The 17309-nt window shown below is 47.7% G+C and overlaps 1 long non-coding RNA gene across 1 annotated transcript in view; it reads right to left on the bottom strand.

Annotated features, from left to right (window-relative positions):
- Nucleotides 1-12899, bottom strand: part of LOC144606194 (uncharacterized) — a 51751-nt gene extending 38852 nt beyond the window's left edge. Inside the window, exon 1 of the long non-coding RNA XR_013548926.1 lies at nt 12772-12899. This is a non-coding gene — a long non-coding RNA (uncharacterized LOC144606194). The remainder of the gene's footprint in view (nt 1-12771) is intronic.
- Between the last annotated feature and the right edge of the window lie 4410 nt (nt 12900-17309).

Raw genomic sequence — 17309 nt, 5'->3', positions numbered from 1 at the left:
CCTGAAACCATCAAGGCAGGAGCTAGACGAGCACCTGAAAAGAATACATGCTGATGACAAGAGACACCTGAAGACAGCTATTCCATCAGACATTCCACCAATTGAACAACCAGAGCACCAGATGGACATTAGTCCTCCAAAGTGGAGGGAGGTGGAACAGACAGTAAAGCGGGTAATAGCATCTTCAGCCCCAGGGCCAAATGGGGTTCCGTATCGACTCTACAAGAGTGCTCCTGATGTTCTTCGCTTCCTGTGGAGGCTAATGAGAGTGGCTTGGGAGAAGAGAATTATACCCAAAGCATGGCGCAGGGCATGTGGAGTCCTGATTCTGAAAGAGAAGGAATCCACAGCTATCAGCCAATTCTGCCCTATCAGTCTCCTCAATGTAGAGGGTGAAATCTGCTTCACCATCATAGCTCAGAGGATGACCAGCTATTTAGAGAGAAACAACCTTGTGGATACAACAGTCCAAAAAGCAGGCATCCCAGGGTTCTCTGGATGTCTCGAACATACCAACATGATTTGGCACCAAATCCAGACTGCAAGAAAAGAAAAGAGAGATCTACATGTCATTTTCCTTGACCTTGCCAGTGCGTTCAGAACTGTCCCTCACAGTTTCCTGTGGGCATCCTTTGACTTCTTCAGGATACCAGAGACCATCGCAAGCCCTGTCAATGCTTATTTTCAGGATCTGCAGCTGTGTTTCACCACGCCAGACTTTACCACCACATGGCACTGCATGGAGATTGGCATAATGGCAGGGTGTACCATCTCCCCATTGATTTTTACAATGGCTATGGAAGTCATCATAAGGGCCTCCAAGTGGGTGGTGGGAGGCGAGCGGCTGAAGTCTGGAGTCCATCTACCACCCATCAGGGCCTACATGGATGACATGACAATCATAACAACAACAGCACCTTGCACCAGACGCCTTGTAGGGAAGCTTCAAGAGAACATCACTGGGGTTAGAATGAAATTTAAGCCATCCAAATCAAGAAGCATTTCTATAATCAAAGGCAAACTGACGGATCAAAGGTTTTTCATTGATCAAGAACCAATCCCAACTGTGTCAGAGAAGCCAATCAAAAGTCTGGGGAGATGGTATGACTCTAAACTGAAGGACACTGATCAGGCAAATGAGCTGAGGCAAGAAATCATCAAAGGTCTAGCGAACATCGACCGATCCAAGTTGCCTGGAAAGCTGAAAATCTGGTGCCTGCAGTTTGGATTACTCCCTCGCCTTATGTGGCCACTAACCATGTATGACATCACCCTCACAAGAGTTGAGAAGATGGAAAGAACTATCAGCTCTTTTGTGAGAAAGTGGTTAGGTGTTCCTCGATGCCTGAGCAGCGTAGGCCTGTACGGTCAGGGGGTACTTCAGCTGCCTCTCCCTAGCCTCACAGAGGAGTTCAAGTGCACTAAAGTCAGACTAGAGATGACCCTGGCAGAATCGAGGGACACTGTCATCCGAGCTGCTGCCCCAACCCTGGCAACAGGAAGGAAGTGGACGGCTAAGAATGCGACACAGCAGGCAAAATCTGCTCTCCACCAAGGCGACATGATTGGGCAAGTCCAACACGGACAAAGTGGCTTGGGGCTTGGCGGAAAGCGACCTTGCTGGAACAAGGCATCCTCACTGGAGCGCCGGAAGTTGGTCATGGCCCAAGTCCGCCAACAGGAGGAGTCGAGTAGGTGTGCCAAGGCTGTGTCGCAAGCTAAACAGGGCCAGTGGATGAGATGGGAGTGTGGAAAAGCGGAAGATCAGCTGGAAGGGCATGTGGGAGATGGAGGCGAGCAGGATAAGCTTCCTCATTCAGGCAACCTATGATGTCCTTCCCAGCCCAGAAAATCTCAACCAATGGCTGGGCGAAGATCCATCATGCCCCCTGTGTTCAACACCAGCCACGCTTAAGCACATCCTCACTGGGTGTAAAGTATGCCTCTCCCAAGGACGGTACACCTGGAGACATAATCAAGTGCTCAAATGCCTGGTAGCGACTCTGGAAAGCAGGAGAACAACCAACAATGCCCAGCCGCCCAGAACAACCAACCCAGTTATGCCAATTGCCTTTGTTCGGGAGGGGGAACAAAAGCAACGGAAAATTCCACCAAGGACAAGGTTTGGACAGCTGGAGGCAGCCCGGGACTGGCAGATGCTGGTGAATGTGGACCAATAGCTTACAGTTCCACCAGAGATAGCCATCACCAACTTGAGGCCTGATCTTGTCCTCTGGTCCAACACTCAGCGCATGGTGTATTTTGTGGAGCTCACAGTCCCTTGGGAGGAAGCCTTTGTGCAGGAAGCCTTTGAAAGAAAGAAACTGCGCTACACTGACCTTCCAGCGGAGGCAGAACAGCGGGGCTGGAGAGCAAAGATCTGCCCGGTAGATGTTGGAAACAGCTGTTATTGTTGACTGGTCTGCTGGGAGCAGTGCTGGTTGTGCAGTCTCACAGCAGTGGGAAGGAAGGACCTCCTATATCTCTCCTTCATGCACTTGGGGTGAAGGAGTCTGTCACTGAAGGAGCTACTCAGTGTAGTGACAGTGTCCTGTATGGGGTGGGAGTCGTTGTCCAGCAGCGATGTTAGCTTTGCCATCATCCTCCTCTCTCCCACCACCTGCACTGAGTCGAGGGGGCAACCCAGGACAGAGCTGGCCTTCCTGACCAACTTGTTGAGTCTCTTCCCCTCTGCTGCTGAGATGCTGCTGCTCCAGCAGACCACTCCATAGAAGATGGCTGATGCAACCACCGTGTTGTAGAAGGTCCTTAGGAGTGCCCCCTGAACTCCAAAGGACCTGAGTCTCCTTAGCAGATAAAATCTGCTCTGGCCCTTTCTGTATAGCGCATCGGTGTTTTCAGTCCAGTCCAGTTTATTGTTGAGGTGGACACCCAGGTACTTATGAATCCACCCTCTCGATGTCCATTCCCTGGATGTTCACCGGTGTCGGGGGGACCTGGCTGTGCCTGCGGAAATCTACCACCATCTCCCTGGTTTTCCCTGTGTTGATCCAGAGGCAGTTCCGCTGGCACCAGTCCACAAACTCCTTGATCAGTTCTCTGTACGCCCTGTCCTCGTCGCCTGTGATGAGGCCGACGATGGCAGAGTTGTCAGAGAACTTCTGTAGATAGGACAAGCCCATTTACCTACAAACCTGCACATCCTTGGAGTGTGGAAGGAAACCGAAGATCTCAGAGAAAACCCACACAGGTCAGGATGGGACCCGGGTCTCTGGTGCTGTGAACGCTGTGAGCACTGTGAACGCTGTGAGCACTGTGAGCACTGTGAGCACTGTGAGCACTGTGAGTCTGTGAGTCTGTGAGCACTGTGAGCACTGTGAACACTGTGAACACTGTGAGCACTGTGAGCACTGTGAGTCTGTGAGTCTGTGAGCACTGTGAGCACTGTGAGCACCATGAACACTGTGAGCACTGTGAACACTGTGAACACTGTGCACTGTGAACACTGTGAGCACTGTGAACACTGTGAACACTGTGCACTGTGAACACTGTGAGCACTGTGAGCACTGTGAACACTGTGAGTCTGTGAGCACTGTGAGCACTGTGAGCACTGTGAGTACTGTGAACACTGTAACCACTGTAAGGCACTGTGACCACTGTGAGCACTGTGAGCGCTGTGAACACTGTGAGCGCTGTGAACACTGTGAGCGCTGTGAACACTGTGAGCGCTGTGAACACTGTGAGCGCTGTGAACACTGTGAGCACTGTGAGCACTGTGAGCACTGTGAACACTGTAAGTACTGTGAACACTGTGAACACTGTGAGCACTGTAAACACTGTGAACACTGTGAGCACTGTAAGCACTGTAAGGCAGCAGCTCTACCCACTGCACCACTGTGTTACCCCATAATGTAAAGAGGGCAACTAACCTACGAACCCACACATTTGTTTTGGCAGGTGAGGGAGGAAACCGGAGCACCCGGAGGAAACCTATGCGACCACAGGGAGAACGTGCAAGCACCACACAGACAGCACCTGAGGTCAGGTGGCACAGGGAAGCAGCAGCTCTACCCGCTGCACCACTGCAGCACCTCTGTTCATCCGGCACTTTGTGTTTTGCTAAAGATTAATGACTTAGACGAAGGGATTAAAAGTACCATTAGCAAATTTGCAGATGATACTAAGTTGGGGGGTAGTGTGAATTGTGAGGAAGATGCAATAAGGCTGCAGGGTGACTTGGACAGGTTGTGTGAGTGGGCGGATACATGGCAGATGCAGTTTAATGTAGATAAGTGTGAGGTTATTCACTTTGGAAGTAAGAATAGAAAGGCAGATTATTATCTGAATGGTGTCAAGTTAGGAGGAGGGGGAGTTCAACGAGATCTGGGTGTCCTAGTGCATCAGTCAATGAAAGGAAGCATGCAGGTACAGCAGGCAGTGAAGAAAGCCAATGGAATGTTGGCCTTCGTAACAAGAGGAGTTGAGTATAGGAGCAAAGAGGTCCTTCTACAGTTGTACCGGGCCCTGGTGAGACCGCACCTGGAGTACTGTGTGCAGTTTTGGTCTCCAAATTTGAGGAAGGATATTCTTGCTATGGAGGGCGTGCAGCGTAGGTTCACTAGGTTAATTCCCGGAATGGCGGGACTGTCGTATGTTGAAAGGCTGGAGCGATTGGGCTTGTATACACTGGAATTTAGAAGGATGAGGGGGGATCTTATTGAAACATATAAGATAATTAGGGGATTGGACACATTAGAGGCAGATAACATGTTCCCAATGTTGGGGGAGTCCAGAACAAGGGGCCACAGTTTGAGAATAAGGGGTAGGCCATTTAGAACGGAGATGAGGAAGAACTTTTTCAGTCAGAGGGTGGTGAAGGTGTGGAATTCTCTGCCTCAGAAGGCAGTGGAGGCCAGTTCGTTGGATGCTTTCAAGAGAGAGCTGGATAGAGCTCTTAAGGATAGCGGAGTGAGGGGGTATGGGGAGAAGGCAGGAACGGGGTACTGATTGAGAGTGATCAGCCATGATCGCATTGAATGGCGGTGTTGGCTCGAAGGGCTGAATGGCCTCCTCCTGCACCTATTGTCTATTGTCTATTGTCTATTGTCTATTCCAGCACCTCAGTTTAGTTTATTGTCACATGTACCGAGGTACAGTGAAAAGCTTTTGTTGCGTGCTAACCAGTCAGCGGAAAGACAATACATGATTGCAATTGAGCCTCTTACAGTGTATAGATACATGATAAGGGAATAACATTCAGTGCAAGGTAAAGCCAGCAAAGTCCGATTAAGGATAGTCCGAGGGTCACTAATGAGGTAGATAGTAGTTCAGCACTGCTTTCTGGTTGTGGTAGGATGGTTCAGTTGCCTGATAACAGCCGGGAATAAACTGTCCCTGAATCTGGAGGTGTGTGTTTTCACACTTCTGTACCACTTGCCCGATGGGAGAGGGGAGAAGAGGGAGTGGCCGGGGTGAGACTGGTCTTATGCTGCTGGCCTTGCCGAGGCAGTGTGAGGTGTAGATGGAGTTGATGGAAGGGAGGTTGGTTTGTGTGATGGTCTGGGCTGTGTCCACAATTCTCTGCAATTTCTTGCGGACTTGGATGGAGCTGTTCCCAAACCAAGCTGTGATGCATCCTGATAAAATGCTTTCTATATGTCAAAGTGCTTGTTCTGTGCTGTGCTGTTCTGTGTTCTCTGTTCTAAGTTAAAATACTCCAATCTTGAGTAAAATGGTGGAAAACAAATAGTTTAAAATGTAGCTTCATTTTTAATTGAAATGCAATCGGTCCCTTTGTGTTCCAAGTCCCCCTCCTGATGTGAGCAGGATGTTCAGCTTGTGGACAGGGGGCAGGTATAGCTCTGTTTAGTTCACGGATCAACTTTCAACTCCATGTTGTCATCTAATCCCCGTACAGTCTGATTCCTCAACACTCCGTCTGCTGGTGATCTCCCCATTCTCCCCTCTCCCATCAGGCAAGTGGTACAGAAGTGTGAAAACGCACACCTCCAGATTCAGGGACAGTTTCTTCCTGGCTGTTACCAGGCAACTGAATTATCCTACCACAACCAGAGAATAGTCCTGAGCTCCCATCTACCTCATCGAAGACCATCGGACTAACGTTAATCGGACTTTACTGGACTTTAACTTGCTCTAAACATTATTCCCTTTATCCTGTACACTCTGGACAGCTCAGTTGTAATCATGTGTTGTCTTTCTGCTGACAGGTGAGCACGCAACCAAAGCTTTTCACAGTACATCAGTACACGTGACACTAAACTAAACTAAATTAAGTTAAGCCGGTATTGCTGTCTCCCAATTGGATTCAGAGTCACAGAGTTCTACGGCATGGAAACAGGCCCTTCGGCCCACCTTGTCCATTCTGACCAAGTTGGTAGACTGGGCTCGTCCCATTTGCCTGCATTTGGCCCATATCTGCAGCAAGTAAGAATGTCAATGTTCTGTCGCTGTACATATAACTCTTAAACACTGGAGTCTTGAAGATAGACACAAAGTGTTGGAATAACTCAGCAGGTTCAGATCCGAAACATCACCTATCCATGTTCCCCAGAGATGCTGCCTGACCCACTGAGTTACTCCACCACTCTGTGTCCATGTTCCCCAGAGATGCTGCCTGACCCACTGAGATACTCCAGCACTCTGTGAAACGTCCATGTTCTCCACAGATGCTGCCTGACCCACTGAGTTACTCCAGCACTCTGTGAAACGTCACCTATCCATGTTCTCCACAGATGCTGCCTGACCCGCTGAGTTACTCCAGCACTCTGTGAAACGTCACCTATCCATGTTCTCCACAGATGCTGCCTGACCCGCTGAGTTACTCCAGCACTCTGTGTCCATCTTTGGTGTTCTTTGTTTCTAAACGTGAGTCACGACTGGACTGTGTCATGACTGTAGTGTGGTTGGTTCCCCACTAGTGGGCAGTAGCTCTGTGCTGACCGGCGATCTGTCCAACACCAACCTTTACAACCCGTGCAGGCTAGCAATGAGCGGCGTGGAAATGTCAGCTATCCTCAGTAATATGAATGTCACTGCCTGTGTACAGAGAGCAGCGCTGTCTGCATGGATTTACGAAGGGGAAATCATGCTTGACTAATCTATTGGAACTTTTTGAGGATGTAACTAGGAAAATTGACAGGGGAGAGCCAGTAGATGTGATGTACCTCGACTTTCAGAAAGCCTTCGACAAGGTCCCACATAGGAGATTAGTGTGCAAAATTAGAGCACATGGTATTGGGGGTAGGGTACTGACATGGATAGAAAATTGGTTGGCAGACAGAAAGCAAAGAGTGGGGATAAATGGGTCCCTTTCAGAATGGCAGGCAGTGACTAGTGGGGTACCGCAAGGCTCGGTGCTGGGACCGCAGCTATTTACAATATACATTAATGACTTGGATGAAGGGATTAAAAGTAACATTAGCAAATTTGCAGATGATACAAAGCTGGGTGGCAGTGTGACCTGTGAGGAAGATGCTATGAGGTTGCAGGGTGACTTGGACATGTTGTGTGAGTGGGCGGATGCATGGCAGATGCAGTTTAATGTGGATAAGTGTGAGGTTATCCACTTTGGTGGTAAGAATAAGAAGACAGATTATTATCTGAATGGTGTCAAGTTAGGAAAAGGGGACGTACAACGTGATCTGGGTGTCCTAGTGCATCAGTCACTGAAAGGAAGCATGCAGGTACAGCAGGCAGTGAAGAAAGCCAATGGAATGTTGGCCTTCATAACAAGAGGAGTTGAGTATAGGAGCAAAGAGGTCCTTCTGCAGTTGTACAGGGCCCTAGTGAGACCGCACCTGGAGTACTGTGTGCAGTGTGTTTTGGTCTCCAAATTTGAGGAAGGATATTCTTGCTATTGAGGGCGTGCAGCGTAGGTTTACTAGGTTAATTCCCGGAATGGCGGGACTGTCGTATGTTGAAAGACTGGAGCTGAGATGAGAAAAAACCTTTTCAGTCAGAGAGTTGTGAATCTGTGGAATTCTCTGCCTCAGAAGGCAGTGGAGGCCAATTCTCTGAATGCATTCAAGAGAGAGCTAGATAGAGCTCTTAAGGATAGAGGAGTCAGGGAGTATGGGGAGAAGGCAGGAACGGGGTACTGATTGAGAATGATCAGCCATGATCACATTGAATGGTGGTGCTGGCTCGAAGGGCTGAATGGTCTCCTCCTGCACCTATTGTCTATTGTCTGTTACACATCGGAAGGTGCTCAGAGTCATTAGGTCATAAGGAATAGCAGTTGATTTAGGCCATTCGGCCCATCAAGTCTACTCTGCCATTCAATTATAGCTGATTTATCTCTCCCTCCTAACCCCATTCTCCTGCTTTCCCCCATAAACTCTGACACCCGTACTAATCAAGAATCTGTCATAAAAATGTCCACTGACTTGGCCTCCACAGCCTTCAGTGGCAAATAATTCCACAGATTCACCACCCTCTGACTAAAGACTGAACTCTGACATTAACAGAAAATAGCCAGAAGCAAGGCCCTAATTAGACCAGGACTGCCTAAATCGACAAGATTACACACACCTCCAGATTCAGGGACACTTTCTTCCCAGCTGTTCTCAGGCAACTGAATGATCCTACCACAACCAGAGAGCAGTCTGAAGAACGGTCTTGACCCAAAACATCACCTATTACTTTTCTCCAGAGACACTGTCCACCCTGTTGAGTTACTCCAGCATTATGTGTCTATCTTCGGTTTAAACCAACATCTGCAGTTCCTTCCCACACAGTCCTGAACTACTGAGGAAGGTTGTGCTGGCTCTGGAGGGGGTCCAGAGGAGGTTTACAAGAATGATCCCAGGAATGCGTAGGTTAACCTATGATGAGCGTTTGACGGCACTGGGCCTGCACTCGCTGGAGTTTAGAAGAATGAGGGGGGACCTCATTGAAACGTACAGAATAGTGACAGGCTTGGATAGAGTGGATGTGGAGAGGATGTTTTCCACTAGTGGGAGAGTCCAGGACTAGAGGTCACAGCCTCAGAATTAAAGGACGTTCTTTAAGGAAAGAGATGAGGAGAGTCCTGGACTAGAGGTCACAGCCTCAGAATTAAAGGACGTTCTTTTAGGAAAGAGATGAGGAGAAATATCTTTAATCAGAGGGTGGTGGAACTCTTTGCCACAGAGGGCTGTGGAGGCCAAGTCAGTGGATATTTTCAAGGCAGAGATAGATAAATTCTTGATTAGAATGGGTGTCAAGGGTTATGGGGAGAAGGCAGGAAAATGGGATTAGGAGGCAGAGATCAGCCATGATTGAATGGCGGAGTGGACTCGATGGGCCGAATGGCCTAATTCTACTCCTAAACACTGGAGTGGAGTTCCCAGCCTATCCAACCCCTCCCTATAACTCAAGCCCAGGCAACATCCTGGTGAGCCCTCCTTGTGTACCCTGTCCACCAGATCCAACATCCACTGGTCCCACGCTGCGGCCCACGTTGGCTATTTCGGATATCTCCATTCTATTCTTGAAACAGGTTTATTTTTGCGTCAGCGAAGCTGGTTATGGCTTTGCTGGGATATCAACCTCACAATCAAAACCACCATCAAAACCTATCAAAACCACAAGTGCTGAGTCTATTTTGTTGTTGCCAAGATTAGTAGTTGTGTGTGGGGCCTCACAGAGCAACTGAGCTGCAACTGGGGCAGGGGGATGTGCGTGAGTTGCATTGTTGGCCATTCCTGGGCTGCATTGTTGGAGAATGGTCCCCCTTCAATGGAGAGAGTCCACAGGAGCTTTACGAGGGCCAATACTCACTGGAGTTTAGAAGAATCTCATTGAAACCTGTCCATAATGAAAGGCTTAGATAGAGTGGATGTGGAGACGATGTTTCCACTAGTGGGGGAGTCTAGGACCAGAAGAGGTTTACCAGAACAATCCTGGGATGAGTGGGTTAATGTATGGGCAGCGTTTGAAGGCTCTGGGCCTCTACTCGCTGGAGTTTAGAAGGATGAGGGAGGATCATATTGTAACTCATTGGATAATGAAAGGCCTGGATAGAGTGGATGTGGAGAAGATGTTTCCACGAGTGGGAGTGTAGGATAAGAGGGCACAGCCTTAGAATAAAAGGGCGTACCTTTAGAATGGAGATGAGGAGGAATTTCTTTAACTAGTGGGTGGTAAATCTGTGGAATTCATTGTCACAGAAGGCTGTGGAGGCCAAGTCAGTGGGTATATTTAAGGCAGAGATAGATAGATTCTTGATTAATACAGGTGTCAGGGGTTATGTGGAGAAGGCAGGACAATGGGGTTGAGAGGGAAAAATAGACAATAGACAATAGGTGCAGTAGGAGGCCATTCGGCCCTTTGAGCCAGCACCACCATTCAATGTGATCATGGCTGATCATTCTCAATCAGTACCCCGTTCCTGCCTTCTCCCCATACTCCCTGACTCCGCTATCCTTAAGAGCTCTATCTAGCTCTCTCTTGAATGCATTCAGAGAATTGGCCTCCACTGCCTTCTGAGGCAGAGAATTCCACAGATTCACAACTCTCTGACTGAAAAAGTTTTTCCTCATCTCAGTTCTAAATGGCCTACCCCTTATTCTTAAACTGTGGCCCCTTGTTCTGGACTCCCCCAACATTGGGAACATGTTTCCTGCCTCTAACGTGTCCAACCCCTTAATAATCTTATACGTTTCGATAAGATCTCCTCTCATCCTTCTAAATTCCAGTGTATACAAGCCTAGTCGCTCCAGTCTTTCAACATATGACAGTCCCGCCATTCCGGGAATTAACCTAGTAAACCTACGCTGCAAAGCCTCAATAGCAAGAATATCCTTCCTCACATTTGGAGACCAAAACTGCACACAGTACTCCAGGTGCGGTCTCACTAGGGCCCTGTACAACTGCAGAAGGACTTCTTTGCTCCGATACTCAACTCCTCTTGTTATGAAGGCCAACATTCCATTGGCTTTCTTCACAGCCTGCTGTACCTGCATGCTTCCTTTCAGTGACTGATGCACAAGGACATCCAGATCTCGTTGTACGTCCCCTGCTCCTAACTTGACACCATTGAGATAATACTCTGCCTTCCTATTCTTACCACCAAAGTGGATAACATCACACAAACTCCGTACAGACAGCACTCATAGTCAGGATGGAACCCGGGTCTCTGGCGTTGTGAGGCAGCGACTCTACCGCTGTGCCACCGTGCCACCGTGCCACCGTGCCACTGACTGATCTGTTTCACACTCGTGTCAGCGCATCGTGAACTTTGGGGAAAGAGTCCCTCTCCTCTCCAAATACATAATGGACAAACTTGGTATTATTGTGTAGGAAACAACTGCAGATGCTGCTTTAAACCAAAGGTAGGCACAAAATGCTCAACGGGGCGGGCAGTATCTCTGGAGAGAAGGAATGGGTGATGTTGAAGACCCGTCTGAAGAAGGGTCTCGACCTGAAACGTCATGTCTCCCTTCTGTCCTGGCATTAATAGTTACTTGACCTGTGGTCTATTGGGGGTGGGCTGGGGGGATTCTGATGACTGATCAGTGAGTACAATTTGTACACAATCCCTGGTTGTATCTGCAGTCATCAAGATTAAGAGGCCATTTGGCTCTACCATCCCATTCTACCTTCCAATTCCACACTGGTCAAACGGCACCTCAACTCCTTCCCTCCACTCCGCCTCATGTGCCAATGTACCAACACAATGTCCATCTTGATACAAGCCACAGGCTTGTCAAGGAGGAGAAATGATCTCTCTGGTTCCGTCTGTAAGTTTCATGTACAATTGGCGGCAGGAGCCGAGAGTGGTTAATTGTCACATTTACCGGCAATGGAACAGTAAAATTCCAACTAGCTGCAGCTTCACAGACCAGCAAATGCAATAACACACACATAAATACATAATAATCAATAATACAATGCATTAGTAAGCCACACCAGCAATTCCAGAATCTGCAGTTGCTTGTGCCTGCATTCTTTGCCACCCTGTGCTGAATGACTCTGTGCATTCAGTCTATCTATTCCCCTCATGGTCCTATACACCTCTATAAGATCACCACTCAGCCTCCTGCACTCCAAGGAATAAAGTCCTAGCCTGCCCAACCCTCAATCAGTGACCTGGTTAACCTACGCTCAGATTCCTGAACTCAAACCCATGTTCCATGAGGTTGCCATCTCATATCTGGCAGGGGCAGGTGGGGGGGGGGGGGGGGGGGGGACCATCTGGCAATCATGCTCTCTGATTCAGTAACGTTTTTAATTTTTTATTTTTTTTTAAATCAAATTTTTTTTTTAATTAAAAAAATTAAATTCTTTTTTTTTTAAATTGTTTTTTTAGAAAAGTATTTAAATTTTTTAATTTTTTTTTTAGATTTAAAAAAAAAAAGTCAAGGACCAGTCTCACTCCATCTACACCTCATGCTGTCTCGGCAAGGCCAGTAGCATCATCAAGGACCAGTCTCACTCCATCTACACCTCATGCTGTCTCGGCAAGGCCAGTAGCATCATCAAAGATCAGTCTCACCCCATCTACACCTCACGCTGTCTCGGCAAGGCCAGTAGCATCATCAAGGACCAGTCTCATTCCATCTACACCTCACGCTGTCTTGGCAAGGCCAGTAGCATCATCAAGGACCAGTCTCATTCCATCTACACCTCACGCTGCCTTGCCTGTTAAATCATCTCCTTGCTGTAATTAACAGTAGATGTTCAAGATCCTGTTTCCCATTCCTGTACACATTAAGAATAAATGCTCACTATTAGATTCCTCTCCCGGCATCAATTACTTCTGAAAAGCTGTGCATGCTTAGTTTAGTTTAGATTAAAAACTGAGGTTACCTTTTACTGTGATATTCAACTGGCATGTGACTTAAAAACAGCCACCGTAATCCAGTGTCCAAAGATCGTGGTTTCCCTCCAGGCATAATTCAGTTGAGAAGTTGAACAATTTGGAGGTTTAGTGATCACTTTACCTCGTTGTTATCTGTCACAGTTTCCAAGGACTGAGCAATAGGCGTAGTGGTACAATGACACCCACGCTTCTCAGCAATTTGCATTGCAAAGGAAACTGGAGACTGGCCCCAGCCCGAGTGTGATTCATTTTCGATTTGTTGATCTTTGCAGCGACTCGGTGGTTGGGTTATAATGTTAACGTTGTGTGCAGCTGTTAGGGGTTATGACAGAAGAATGGGGTTGTGAGGGAAAGATAGATCAGCCATGATTGAATGGTGGAGTAGACTTGATGGGCCGAATGTCCTACCTCTGCTCCGAGAACATATAAACTTATGAAGCAACAAATGTGTAGATGGGGACATGATGGTCTGCATGGCCATGGCGGGCTGAAGGGCCTGTTTCTCTGCTCTGCCTCTCTCTCACACCCAACAATGGGTTCCCCCAACAGACCGGTTGTTGGTCCCCAGTGCCCAGCTCCTTGGCCACCTGCCATGCATCAGGGGCCTGTCTCAATACATTGAGTAATGCATGTACACTGCCAACATTGCCTTTCCTCACCACTCTCTTCCTCGGTAACATGTCTGCCTCCATCTTATTTGTTTCATCAACTTTGAAATTAACCTATTTTTTAACCACTGGAGTTGATTATTCTATGATCTTCTAGCTGAGTTCATATCTTCTAGCTGTTGCACAATTGTGGCCATCTAGAGCACTATGGACCATATCATGACCTATTCACCCATCACCCCGTGAACCTGGAACTGTGCAGCCCAGGAACTGGCCCTTTGGCCCACATCAACAGGTTTCCAAGTTCAACTAATCTCCAACAAAACATTGGTGAAGCCACATTTTGAGTATTGCGTTCATTTTTGGTCACCTTATATAGGAAAGATGTTGTCAAGCTGGAAAGGGTGCAGAGCAGATTTACGAGGATGTTGCCAAGGCTCAAGGATCTGAGCTATAGGGAGAGGTTGAGCAGGCTAGAACTTTATTTCTTGGAGTGCAGTTGGATGAGGGGTGATCTTATAAAAATAATACAGAGCAATGTGAGGTGTAGCATTTTAGGGGCACTAACATTGGCAGGACCTACACAGTGAATGGTAGGGCTCTGGGTAGTGTTATAGAGCAGAGGGACCAGTGCAGATACATAGTTCCTTGAAGGTGACGTTGCAGGTTGAGAGGGTGGGCACATTGGCCATCATCAGTCAGAGTATTGAGTGTAGAAGTAGGGAGGTCATATTGCAGATATATAAGACTGTGGTCAGGCCACGTACATTTTTGGTCACCTTGCTTTAGGAAAGACGGTGTCAAGTGGAAAGGGTGCAGAGAAGATTTATGAGGATGTTGCCAGGATTCGAAGGTCTGAGCTATAAGGAGAGGTTGAGCAGACTAGGACTCTGGCCTTGGAGCAAAGGAGGATGAGGGGTGATCTTATAGAGGTGTACAAGATCATGAGAGGAATAGATTGGGTAGATGAACAGAATCTTTTGCCCAGAGTTGGGGAATCAAGATCCAGAGGCCATCGGTTTAAGGGAGGGGGTGGGGGGATTTAATTGGAGCCTGAGTGGTAACTTTTTTACACAAAGGATGGTGGGCGTATGAAACGAGCTGCTGGAGGAGGTAGTTGAGGCAGGGACTATCACAACATGTAAAAAACATTTAGACAGGTATGTGGATATGACAGGTTTGGAGGGATATGAGCCAAACGCAGGCAGGTGGGACTAATGTAGATGGGACATGTTGGGGCAGTGTGAGTAGCCATCGTAATCCAGTGTCAAAAGATGGTGTTATCTCTACAAGTATCGTTCAGTTGCAAAGCTGAACAGTTTGGAGGTTTAGTGATGACTGTGCCCGTCGTTGTTATCAATCATAGTTTCCAAGAAGACGTTGAGGTGAGATGACACCAACGCTGTTCTCAGCAGTTTGCCTTTCAACTCAGGTATCGTGACAAGAAACTGGAGACAGCGGTCGAAGCCAGAGCTACTTGTTGACCCTTGCAGCAGCTCGGTGGTTGGGTTGTAATGTTAACGGCGTGTGCAGCTGTCAGGGGTGATGGGGAGAAGGCAGGAGAATGGGGTTGAGAGGGAAAGATAAATCAGCCATGATTGAATGGTAGAGTAGACTTGATGAGCGAATGGATTCATTCTGCTCTGAGAACTTATAAACTTATGAAGCAACAAAATGTGTTTTCTGGCTTCATTGCCACCCACCCAGTTGTAGCCAAAGAACTAGTCAGTGTGCTGCTTCTGGCAGGAACAATCACAACATTTCATGCTTCATGTATGTTGTGTTTTGTGACTGTTTGGCAGATCAATTTCCCTCCTGTGATAAATAAAGTTCTATTGTATCGTATCGTATTGTATTAGACAATAGACAATAGACAATAGGTGCAGGAGTAGGCCATTCAGCCCTTCGAGCCAGCACCGCCATTCAATGTGATCATGGCTGATCATTCTCAATCAGTACCCCGTTCCTGCCTTCTCCCCATACCCCCTGACTCCGCTATCCTTAAGAGCTCTATCTAGCTCTCTCTTGAATGCATTCAGAGAATTGGCCTCCACTGCCTTCTGAGGCAGTGAATTCCACAGATTCACAACTCTCTGACTGAAAATGTTTTTCCTCATCTCCGTTCTAAATGGCCTACCCCTTATTCCTCTCACAGTCCAAAGACATACAGGTTTGTAGGTTAATTGGCTTGGTGTAAGTGTAAATTGTCCCTAGTGTGTAGGATAGTGTTAATGTGCAGGGATCGCTGGTCGGCCCCAGGTTCTGGACTCCTCCAACATTGGGAACATGTTTCCTGCCTCTAACGTGTCCAACCCCTTAATAATCTTATATGTTTCGATAACATCCCCTCTCATCCTTCTAAATTCCAGTGTATACAAGCCTAGCCGCTCCAGTCTTTCAACATATGACAGTCCTGCCATTCCGGGAATTAACCTAGTAAACCTACGCTGCACGCCCTCAATAGCAAGAGTATCCTTCCTCAAATTTGGAGACCAAAACTGCACACAGTACTCCAGGTGCGGTCTCACTAGGGCCCGGTACAACTGCAGAAGGACCTCTTTGCTCCGGCTTTTGGGAGCTCCAGCCGTAGCAGCTTCGACCGCCCCGAAGCGCAAGGTACGATCGACCCGCCCGCAGGCCCTTCATCGCCCTGCGTGGCTCGGCCGCAGCACTTTCCATCGCCCGGTGGGGGCTCAGGACTTTCATCGGCCTGCTCGGCTCGGCCCTGGGACTTTCCATCGCCCGGTGGGGGCTTCAAAAAGTTGGGAGCCTCGATCACCTCGTGGCACCACGGGAGAAGAACGAGGAGGAGATAAGACTTTGCTTTCCATCACAGTGAGGGTGTGCCTAGAGCAATCACTGTGATGGCTGTTTGTGTAAAAAATTATATCTGTGTGTCTTGTGCTTTTTAATGTCTACTGCCGGACCCTGACGTGAGAGGACGCTGGCGTTGTGTATTCGCCGCTTTTCCGTCAGGATAGTTTGTCTGTTTGTTTCTATGTTAATTGTTTTTGTAAAGCGCTTTGAGCATGCGATAAGGCGCTATATAAAATAAATGAATTATTATTATTATTATTATACTCAACTCCTCTTGTTATGAAGGCCAACATTCCATTGGCTTTCTTCACTGCCTGCTGTACCTGCATGCTTCCTTTCAGTGACTGATGCACTAGGACACCCAGATCTCATTGTAAGTCCCCTTTTCCTAACTTGACACCATTCAGATAATAATCTGCCTTCTTTTTCTTACCACCAAAGTGGATAACCTCACACTTATCCACATTAAACTGCATCTGCTGTGTGTATCCGCCCACTCACACAACCTGTCCAAGTCACCCTGCAACCTCATAGCATCTTCCTCACAGTTCACACTACCACCCAGCTTTGTATCATCTGCAAATTTGCTAATGGCACTTTTGATCCCTTCATCCAAGTCATTAATGTATATTGTAAATAGCTGCGGTCCCAGCACCGAGCCTTGTGGTACCCCACAATTGTAGTATTGTAGAACCTTGTCAAATATTAAAAAAATTATTTAAGCAGATATATTGATAGGAAGGGTTTAGATGGTTACGGGCCAAATGCAGGCAAATTTGACTGGCCCAGTATGCCAACTTGGTCAGCGTAGACTAGATGAGCAGATATAGCTTGATGACTCTATGAATCTGATCACATGCAGGATCTGATCCCTTTTGAGAACACTCCTCTTAAAGCCTGGTCTTGCAGCATTAAAGAAACTAAATACTATAAAAGTAGGGTGGCACGGTGGCGCAGCGGTAGAGTTGCAGCTTCACAGCGCCAGAGACCCGGGTCCTTCATGATTACGGGTGCTGTCTGGATGGTTTGTACGTTCTCCCCGTGACCGCGTGGGTTTTCTCCAAGATCTTCGGTTTCCTCTCACAGTCCAAAGACGTACA

Source organism: Rhinoraja longicauda, chromosome 26 (assembly GCF_053455715.1).
Source record: "Rhinoraja longicauda isolate Sanriku21f chromosome 26, sRhiLon1.1, whole genome shotgun sequence".
Classification (NCBI taxonomy): domain Eukaryota; kingdom Metazoa; phylum Chordata; class Chondrichthyes; order Rajiformes; family Arhynchobatidae; genus Rhinoraja; species Rhinoraja longicauda.
The sequence above is the reverse complement of the archived record's forward strand: the minus strand, read 5'-3'. Positions and strand labels throughout refer to the sequence as shown.